Source organism: Lepidochelys kempii, chromosome 12, assembly GCF_965140285.1.
Source record: "Lepidochelys kempii isolate rLepKem1 chromosome 12, rLepKem1.hap1, whole genome shotgun sequence".
NCBI classification, from domain to species: domain Eukaryota; kingdom Metazoa; phylum Chordata; order Testudines; family Cheloniidae; genus Lepidochelys; species Lepidochelys kempii.
In genome coordinates this window covers 4,419,727-4,428,707 of record NC_136391.1, presented here as the reverse complement: position 1 = coordinate 4,428,707, position 8,981 = coordinate 4,419,727, and positions in this window count along the sequence as shown.

The window sequence follows — 8,981 nt, the reverse complement described above, 5'->3', positions numbered from 1 at the left end:
TAGTGTCTGGTGTGATTCATCAAAGCAAAAGAGGCACAGTGTCTGTGCAGAGAACAAAAAAATGTGGGCTTCTTGTGTCCGTTTGTGTTTCTATGTAATGGCCCCACCCATCTCTGCAAATCCTGTGCCTTCCTGTTCCTGCAGGTTGCTTAACAATGGTCTTTTAATTATTGGACCCAAAGCTTTCGGGAGCTGATTAATATCAGTAATTTTAAAGCACTCTAAGGTAGTCAGTCCAGCTTTTCCATCAGCCGGCCTGCTGTATGTGTGTCGGGGCTCACTTGATAACGATAGTCCTGGGAGGAAGGCGACCTGGATTCCACTCCTACAAAAATTTTACCACTGACTTGCTTTGTGACTTGGGTCATATAATTCAATCTCTCCACTTCCTTCTCTTTAAAACAACAACAACAATATTATTGTGATACCCTGGTGACAGGTGTCTTGCTTAGAATACCTTCAAACAGGGACTGAAGCCAGTGGGAGTCTTTTCATTGGCTTTGTTTGGGCTTTGGATCGAGCCTGTTCAGAACTCTTCATCTCCACTTCCCTAAAGTAAGCTCCTTCTTCTTCATGGTTGCATTCCCCAAGCACCCAGACAATTAACTGAATCTTACAGTGTTGATACACATATTTTAGCAGGGCACTCATGTTCAGCAGACTGAGTTTTCAAATGATACCTCACCAGACACACTTTATTCAAAAGAGATCATAACCTTATAAAAGTGGTGAACATGGGGGACAGAGTGTCACAAGTCCCCCGTTTCAGAACTGCAAGTGTGTCGGTCGGTCAGTGGCTGATGCGACGGGCAGTGTATTCAAAGCCCTTTTGTGTTTTGACAACATAACTCCCGAGTGTTTCTAAGCATTGTAATGTTAGCCACATTTGCTCTTGAAAAGTTCTGTGGACAAGGTAACACTTTGTGGACCAGTCTAGTCATCTCATGAGTCAGCAAGTGTTCTTCCAATGCAGCTGCTGCCTCTTTCTCTCTCAGCTGCAATTCCTTCTGTCATTCTCCTCTTGGTTCCCCACTTCTGATGTTGGCATTCCTCCCTTCTTTCCTTCTGCCTTTAATTTGGCCAGTTTCTCATTTTTATGCTTTTCTGTTTCTATTTCTCTCTCCCAAAATAAGCAATCAAAAATCATAAAACTGTATCCTCCTTTTTCAGCTAACCCAAGTGACCTTCACTAAAATCAGTACACCAGTCCTTAAAGTGCAAACTTCGTTCAGAACAACAAGCTGTGAGTATACTCTGCTAATTGCTGCACCACGGGTGTGTCACAGAGTCACCAGGTTGATGGTTGATGGTTTGGAGCTACTCCAAATGAAGCCAGTCAGGACTCTGGTGTAGCATGCTTCCCCACTGTCTCCAGGATAAGAAGCGGACACGGCTTCGGCCTTCTGGGTCTGATCTTGGAGCATTCACCATCCCCTTGTCACACCGTGAGCTTCCCACAGCCTGGACGGGACTCTGCACCCCTACTCCGCAGTCAGTCAGCGTGTAAAACAGAAGGTTTATTCGTCGGCAGGAACTCAGCACGGAACAAAACTTGTTAGTACAGAATCATAGAATCATAGAATCATAGAATATCAGGGTTGGAAGGGACCCCAGAAGGTCATCTAGTCCAACCCCCTGCTCAAAGCAGGACCAATTCCCAGTTAAATCATCCCAGCCAGGGCTTTGTCAAGCCTGACCTTAAAAACCTCTAAGGAAGGAGATTCTACCACCTCCCTAGGTAACGCATTCCAGTGTTTCACCACCCTCTTAGTGAAAAAGTTTTTCCTAATATCCAATCTAAACCTCCCCCACTGCAACTTGAGACCATTACTCCTCGTTCTGTCATCTGCTACCATTGAGAACAGTCTAGAGCCATCCTCTTTGGAACCCCCTTTCAGGTAGTTGAAAGCAGCTATCAAATCCCCCCTCATTCTTCTCTTCTGCAGGCTAAACAATCCCAGCTCCCTCAGCCTCTCCTCATAACTCATGTGTTCCAGTCCCCTAATCATTTTTGTTGCCCTTCGCTGGACTCTCTCCAATTTATCCACATCCTTCTTGAAGTGTGGGGCCCAAAACTGGACACAGTACTCCAGATGAGGCCTCACCAATGTCGAATAGAGGGGAACGATCACGTCCCTCGATCTGCTCGCTATGCCCCTACTTATACATCCCAAAATGCCATTGGCCTTCTTGGCAACAAGGGCACACTGCTGACTCATATCCAGCTTCTCGTCCACTGTCACCCCTAGGTCCTTTTCCGCAGAACTGCTGCCTAGCCATTCGGTCCCTAGTCTGTAGCTGTGCATTGGGTTCTTCCGTCCTAAGTGCAGGACCCTGCACTTATCCTTATTGAACCTCATCAGATTCCTTTTGGCCCAATCTTCCAATTGGTCTAGGTCCTTCTGTATCCTATCCCTCCCCTCCAGCGTATCTACCACTCCTCCCAGTTTAGTATCATCCGCAAATTTGCTGAGAGTGCAATCCACACCATCCTCCAGATCATTTATGAAGATATTGAATAAAACCGGTCCCAGGACGGACCCTTGGGGCACTCCACTTGATACCGGCTGCCAACTAGACATGGAGCCACTGATCACTACCCGTTGAGCCCGACAATCTAGCCAGCATTCTACCCACCTTATAGTGCATTCGTCCAGCCCATACTTCCTTAACTTGCTGACAAGAATACTGTGGGAGACCGTGTCAAAAGCTTTGCTAAAGTCAAGAAACAATACATCCACTGCTTTCCCTTCATCCACAGAACCAGTAATCTCATCATAAAAGGCGATTAGATTAGTCAGGCATGACCTTCCCTTGGTGAATCCATGCTGGCTGTTCCTGATCACTCTCCTCTCATGCAAGTGCTTCAGGATTGATTCTTTGAGGACCTGCTCCATGATTTTTCCAGGGACTGAGGTGAGGCTGACTGGCCTGTAGTTCCCAGGATCCTCCTTCTTCCCTTTTTTAAAGATTGGCACTACATTAGCCTTTTTCCAGTCATCCGGGACTTCCCCGGTTCGCCACGAGTTTTCAAAGATAATGGCCAGTGGCTCTGCAATCACAGCCGCCAATTCCTTCAGCACTCTCGGATGCAACTCGTCCGGCCCCATGGACTTGTGCACGTCCAGCTTTTCTAAATAGTCCCTAACCGCCTCTATCTCCACAGAGGGCTGGCCATCTCTTCCGCATTTTGTGATGCCCAGCGCAGCAGTCTGGGAGCTGACCTTGTTAGTGAAAACAGAGGCAAAAAAAGCATTGAGTACATTAGCTTTTTCCACGTCCTCTGTCACTAGGTTGCCTCCCTCATTCAGTAAGGGGCCCACACTTTCCTTGGCTTTCTTCTTGTTGCCAACATACCTGAAGAAACCCTTCTTGTTACTCTTGACATCTCTGGCTAGCTGCAGCTCCAGGTGCGATTTGGCCCTCCTGATAACATTCCTACATGCCCGAGCAATATTTTTATACTCTTCCCTGGTCATATGTCCAACCTTCCACTTCCTGTAAGCTTCTTTTTTATGTTTAAGATCCGCTAGGATTTCACCATTAAGCCAAGCTGGTCGCCTGCCATATTTACTATTCTTTCGACTCATCGGGATGGTTTGTCCCTGTAACCTCAACAGGGATTCCTTGAAATACAGCCAGCTCTCCTGGACTCCTTTCCCCTTCAAGTTAGTCCCCCAGGGGATCCTGGCCATCCGTTCCCTGAGGGAGTCAAAGTCTGCTTTCCTGAAGTCCAGGGTCCGTATCCTGCTGCTTACCTTTCTTCCCTGCGTCAGGATCCTGAACTCAACCAACTCATGGTCACTGCCTCCCAGATTCCCATCCACTTTTGCTTCCCCCACTAATTCTACCCGGTTTGCGAGCAGCAGGTCAAGAAAAGCGCCCCCCCTAGTTGGCTCCTCTAGCACTTGCGCCAGGAAATTGTCCCCTACGCTTTCCAAAAACTTCCTGGATTGTCTATGCACCGCTGTATTGCTCTCCCAGCAGATATCAGGAAAATTAAAGTCACCCATGAGAATCAGGGCATGTGATCTAGTAGCTTCCGTGAGCTGCCGGAAGAAAGCCTCATCCACCTCATCCCCCTGGTCCGGTGGTCTATAGCAGACTCCCACCACTACATCACTCCTGTTGCACACACTTCTAAACTTAATCCAGAGACACTCAGGTTTTTCTGCAGTTTCGTACCGGAAATAAGTGACTCAGCTAACTCCATCTTGGGGGAACCCCAGGCCAGATGCCTTGGACTCCCCCGTCTTTGAATGCCCAACAGCAGACTGACCTGGACCCAGCTGCTTAGCCTCCCTGCCTCCCATTGCCCCACCTCTGGTCTTTGTCTGGCTTCCAGGGCAATGTGTCACCTGGTTGCACCCCCTTCCTGGTTCTTAGGTTATGAAAGTTATCCATTGCTAACATGCAGGCAGCTGGGCAGCCTCACCTGCCCCGAGGGCCACAGCAAAAGTTATACACCCATATTCCCACCACCTAGGCATTGGTGCAATACACAGAGAAACTGAGGTACACACAGTATAAATACAAGACTGTAAGACTCACATGCAACATAACAAGAGAGAAACCCCCACTTTGTCACAACTGGGACATTCCCCAGAGTACAATCTGGACTGTTGAACTGCTGTGTGCAAGTTCCATGGAGCGTTGAATGCTCTAAGGTAAACTAGCCGATTAAGACACACTAAATCATTTTTATAAATTATTGCTTTTAAGAGGAAGAATAAAGTTACAAGCAAAAATTCTACAGACCATTTCTAGCGAACTTCACCATTTTTTCCCATGTTTGTAAACTATATAAACATGCTTGGCTCATATTAGAAAAATTGCCTTCAAAGTAGTGCATTAGAGAAAGGGTTTGCTGAATTTATAATAGGATTCTACTCTCCCTCCTTCCTAATAAATACAAGGCCTGAAGAAGACTGGATTTGCTATCAGGTTAAAGGCAGTGAAAGAGTTAAAATTATTATACCAATAAAATAAAAACCAGCAGGATCTTATTAAAGCGGAAAAGGCAAAATGCCACGTTTATTGTGAAAGACTCATAGTAAGCAGTTAGTTATAGCTATAACATTCCATTCACTTTCATATTTATCCATACAGTCATTCATACACACACACACGCACAGGTTCTGCAAGGTTGTTATCATAGTTACCAGCCTCAGAGTTGCTCATGCCAAGCCACTGGCCAGGTGGCCTGGACATGAGGAGGGAGCAGGGCCTTGTCAGATGCTTATCTGTTGCTCCTGGAAGTTGGTTTGCAGAATCAGACCCCAAAGTTCTCACTTTTTAGAGTCTATTTTTACAGGAATTTATTCCTATGCCAGTCTATGGGAATTGCTTCATCATGCCGTTGCTGAATCAATCAGCAGATGGCACATTCCTGACGGATGGAGTTGGGGTGCAGGAGGGTTGCAGGCGATGGGGAGTTTGAGTGAGGGGTGCAGGCTCTGACCTGGGGTAGGGCATTGGGATACAGGATGGGGTGCAGACATGTGGGCTCTGGGAGGGAGTTACCAACTCAGCACGTTATGTAAGAGAAAGGAGCTGCAGTGATTTCATATACACATAGAAACTGATAGAAGACTCTTTTACATATTCAAAATGTGAGAGGCAGAGTTTGAGGGAGGGCATGTCTGTACAATATCAGTCTCCCCGGTGGAGCAGGAACATAGCACGGCTGCACTTGTATGTGGTAGAGAGGAGCTGCGGTGTCTGACCATTGACAGTCTAGGGATGGGGCGCCCCGGGCCCTTAAGAACCTGGTCCCAGGAACCCGCCCTTTGCTCCAGGACTGACATGCAGCGTCCTGGGTGGGGAACTAAACACGCCTCTGCCCCCACCCCTAGATTTGCGAGCATAGCAGGTGGCTCATTACAGGGGGTAACCATTACCCCCTCTCCCCTTCTGGAAACAGGGGCTTTGTCCCCCCACAGGGTCTGGCAGCGTCTCCCACCCCAGGCTTAACCCCGGCTCTCACCCCCCCCCCTGATTTTTCCCCTCCAGCCCCTCTCCTGCCGCTATCTACAGTAGCTTGATCCCCCCCGGCCAGTAAATTTCTGCCCCCTACTCAGATGCTGACACTTCCCGGCTGCGATTTGCCCCTCTTGATCCTTTTTAACTCCTCCAAAGAGGAGGCAGCAAATCGTCAGGAGAAGTGAGGGTAGAGAGAGGGCAGTGGCAACAGCAAAGGTTACTGGGCACGCTCAGTTCGGGTGCGCATGCTCAGTGCACCCGAAGTCGGGAATTGAGAGCGGGAGCTTACAGGCGACTCCTGCAGGTAACGCTAGGGTTACCATACCTCCGCATTTTCCCGGGCATGTTCGGCTTTTTGGAAATGCCTCCCGGACGGAGATTTAGGAAGCAAAAAGCCGGACATGTCTGGGAAAACACGGACGTAAAAATGCAAGTTCAATGACATTTCTCTTTTCTTTATTCACTCGTTTTCCAGTAATGGTGTAAAAAAAATGGGGGGGCACCACTTTTTGGCACCTTAGACCGCCGCCTAGTTCGCCTCGTGGTTATACTGGCCCTGGTGCTGCCCTTGCCTGCGGGCACCCTTGCCTGTAAATCAGCAATCTGGTCATGAAATCTGGTGCTTCTTTTTGCTAACAAGGAGGATGAATCCTTCCTCAGATACTAAATCCTTTTAGCTGCCAACAGCCAGGCAACAAGTAGCCAAACATTTAACATAAAACAGAAAGAGAAACTTCACTGACAATTAGAGACCAACATGTATGCTGTCTCCATGCACATGTAAACCTGCAGGGAGCTCTTACTGAATAGGTCTCTCTTTAGCTAGTTGTCTCAGGGGAATGTCCACAGTCTGCTTCTGCTCCGCAATTAGATTCACAAACATATGCGTAGGTTACAAACAAGAGAAGAGCATTTAAATAATTAAAAAGAGCAAACAGAAAACCTGACCCTGCCGGGGAGGGTTAACCCACACATTCCGTTGGGATCTTACTGTCAAGGAACTACAAAGCAGAATTGCTGTGCAAAAACAAACTGCTGCTCACAAACCGGGAAGAATTAGTAGACGACCTTTTAGTCTTACCTCACGAGAGCCAGACCATACGAAAGGACCAGTTCATGTGATTTCATGTTGGCAGACATACCCAGGATTTTACAGAGAATCAGATCTACAGTGCAATCCACAGCTAAAGGCATTCTATGCCTATACCTAGATAGGGCCCTATGAAATCTGTGTTAACGAGAACACAAACAGAATCACGGAATCAAAACTTTAATGCAGAATCCTGCTCTCCACAGCACTAAGAGGACCACAGTGGCAGGCAGGCAAAGCAGGCTGCATGGCCGAGCTAGGTGCAACAGCACTTAAGAGAGTTGAGCTGCTCCGATCTGGAGCCTCCTGATCTGCTGTACAGAGCAGGGAGGGATGGGTTGATGTCAGGGTGTCCCTCTCCACCTGCCAGTGTACCCAAGCTCCACTGGGATGGGATGGGGGGATACAAGGACATCTGTCTGTGCACCAACCTCTGGCTCTGGAGTAGTGGTTGCTGCCAGCTGCTGTCCGAACAAGTGTTCAGGCTGGTGAGTACCCTGCTTAAAGAGAGAGCATGTTGACACACTCACTGAGCCACACACACATTCCCCCAGCATACAAACACACTCCCCTTCCCCCTCTGCCCCCACTTCCGTGGACTTCTAGTGTTACTGTTCAGCAATGTCAGTTTGGTCATAGTGACAAATGCTACTTTAAAAAGTGATTTAAAATGTGTCACTTTTACCATATACTGTAAATCTGCAGGGTGTATTGTTTAAATTGTAGGATTTTTTTTCTTGGTCAGTTATGGACCCCCCTGAACTCACTTGCAGATCCCCAGTTGAGAGCTCACAATAGTATGAAAATATCCAGCATTTTCATGTGGGGTCTTCATAATAGGCCAGGCTATGAAGCTGTCCAGAACCGAAAGAAATACACTCTGCTGCCTTTGTGTGAAGTTTGGCTGCCCAATGGTTCGATCTGAAGTCCAGTAACATCCAGGTGTTTCTTGCAGAGGATCGTCAGTGCATTTCTTTATTGGTTGCCTTAGCTGTTGTTAAAGGTAGACACTTTTAAGTGCTATAAATCCACATGGTTACTCAGATGGCCTTGAAACTTAGTGTGCCTCATTGGGCTGTGGGATAGGGTTAGTAATACAAATTTGGAGTTATTTGACTAAAAGATTCTTGAGATACAGCCTCCCCAAGAATAATAGCATTTCTTAAGGCTCAGAGTCTACCTTTTTCTGCACAGACCTAGGAATCAAACCAGGGCTCTGATCTTCACCCTTGTGGGGGAGCAAAATTGAAAACCATATTTCAGGAGTATTTGCCAAAGCATGTAACTCTCAAGATAGCCACATGTCTAATACTTGTATGCCAAGCAGATTACACTAAGCATGTGAAGTCTTAGCATTCAAGAGGGTTGCTAGCCGGTTGTGCCTCAGAGCACCTGTGTGGCACAAGGGAAGATGTTCTGGCTGTTGAACCTTAGTATCACACAGCCACTAAGTTTGAACCAAACCCTGAACAGAAACTCGAAAATAAAAAAAGGAGGAAGGTTGTTAGAATCAGTCAAAGGCTTTGTTTGGGAGGGTGATGTAATCTAAGTACGGCAGAAAAGTGTAGAAGGCACTCAAGCTGTTTTTGAATATAAATTATACAGGTGACCGCTTGCTGGGAGGAGAATTGGGGGTGTGTGAAGAAGTACAGGGCATGGGAGGGAGAGGTTTGAGACGGCAGGAAGGAGGGGTGGTATTACTGGCCTAGAAGACTAGGGGAAGCTGTAGACATACGTTGATTTTAGTAAGGCTTCTGACAGTCTCATAAGCAACCTAGGGAAATGTGGTATAGAGGAAATTACTATAAGGTGGATGCACAACTGGTTGAAAAAATATTCTCAAAGAATAATTATCAATAGTTTGCTGTCAAACGAGGAAGTATATCTAGTTTGGTCCCACAGGATCTGT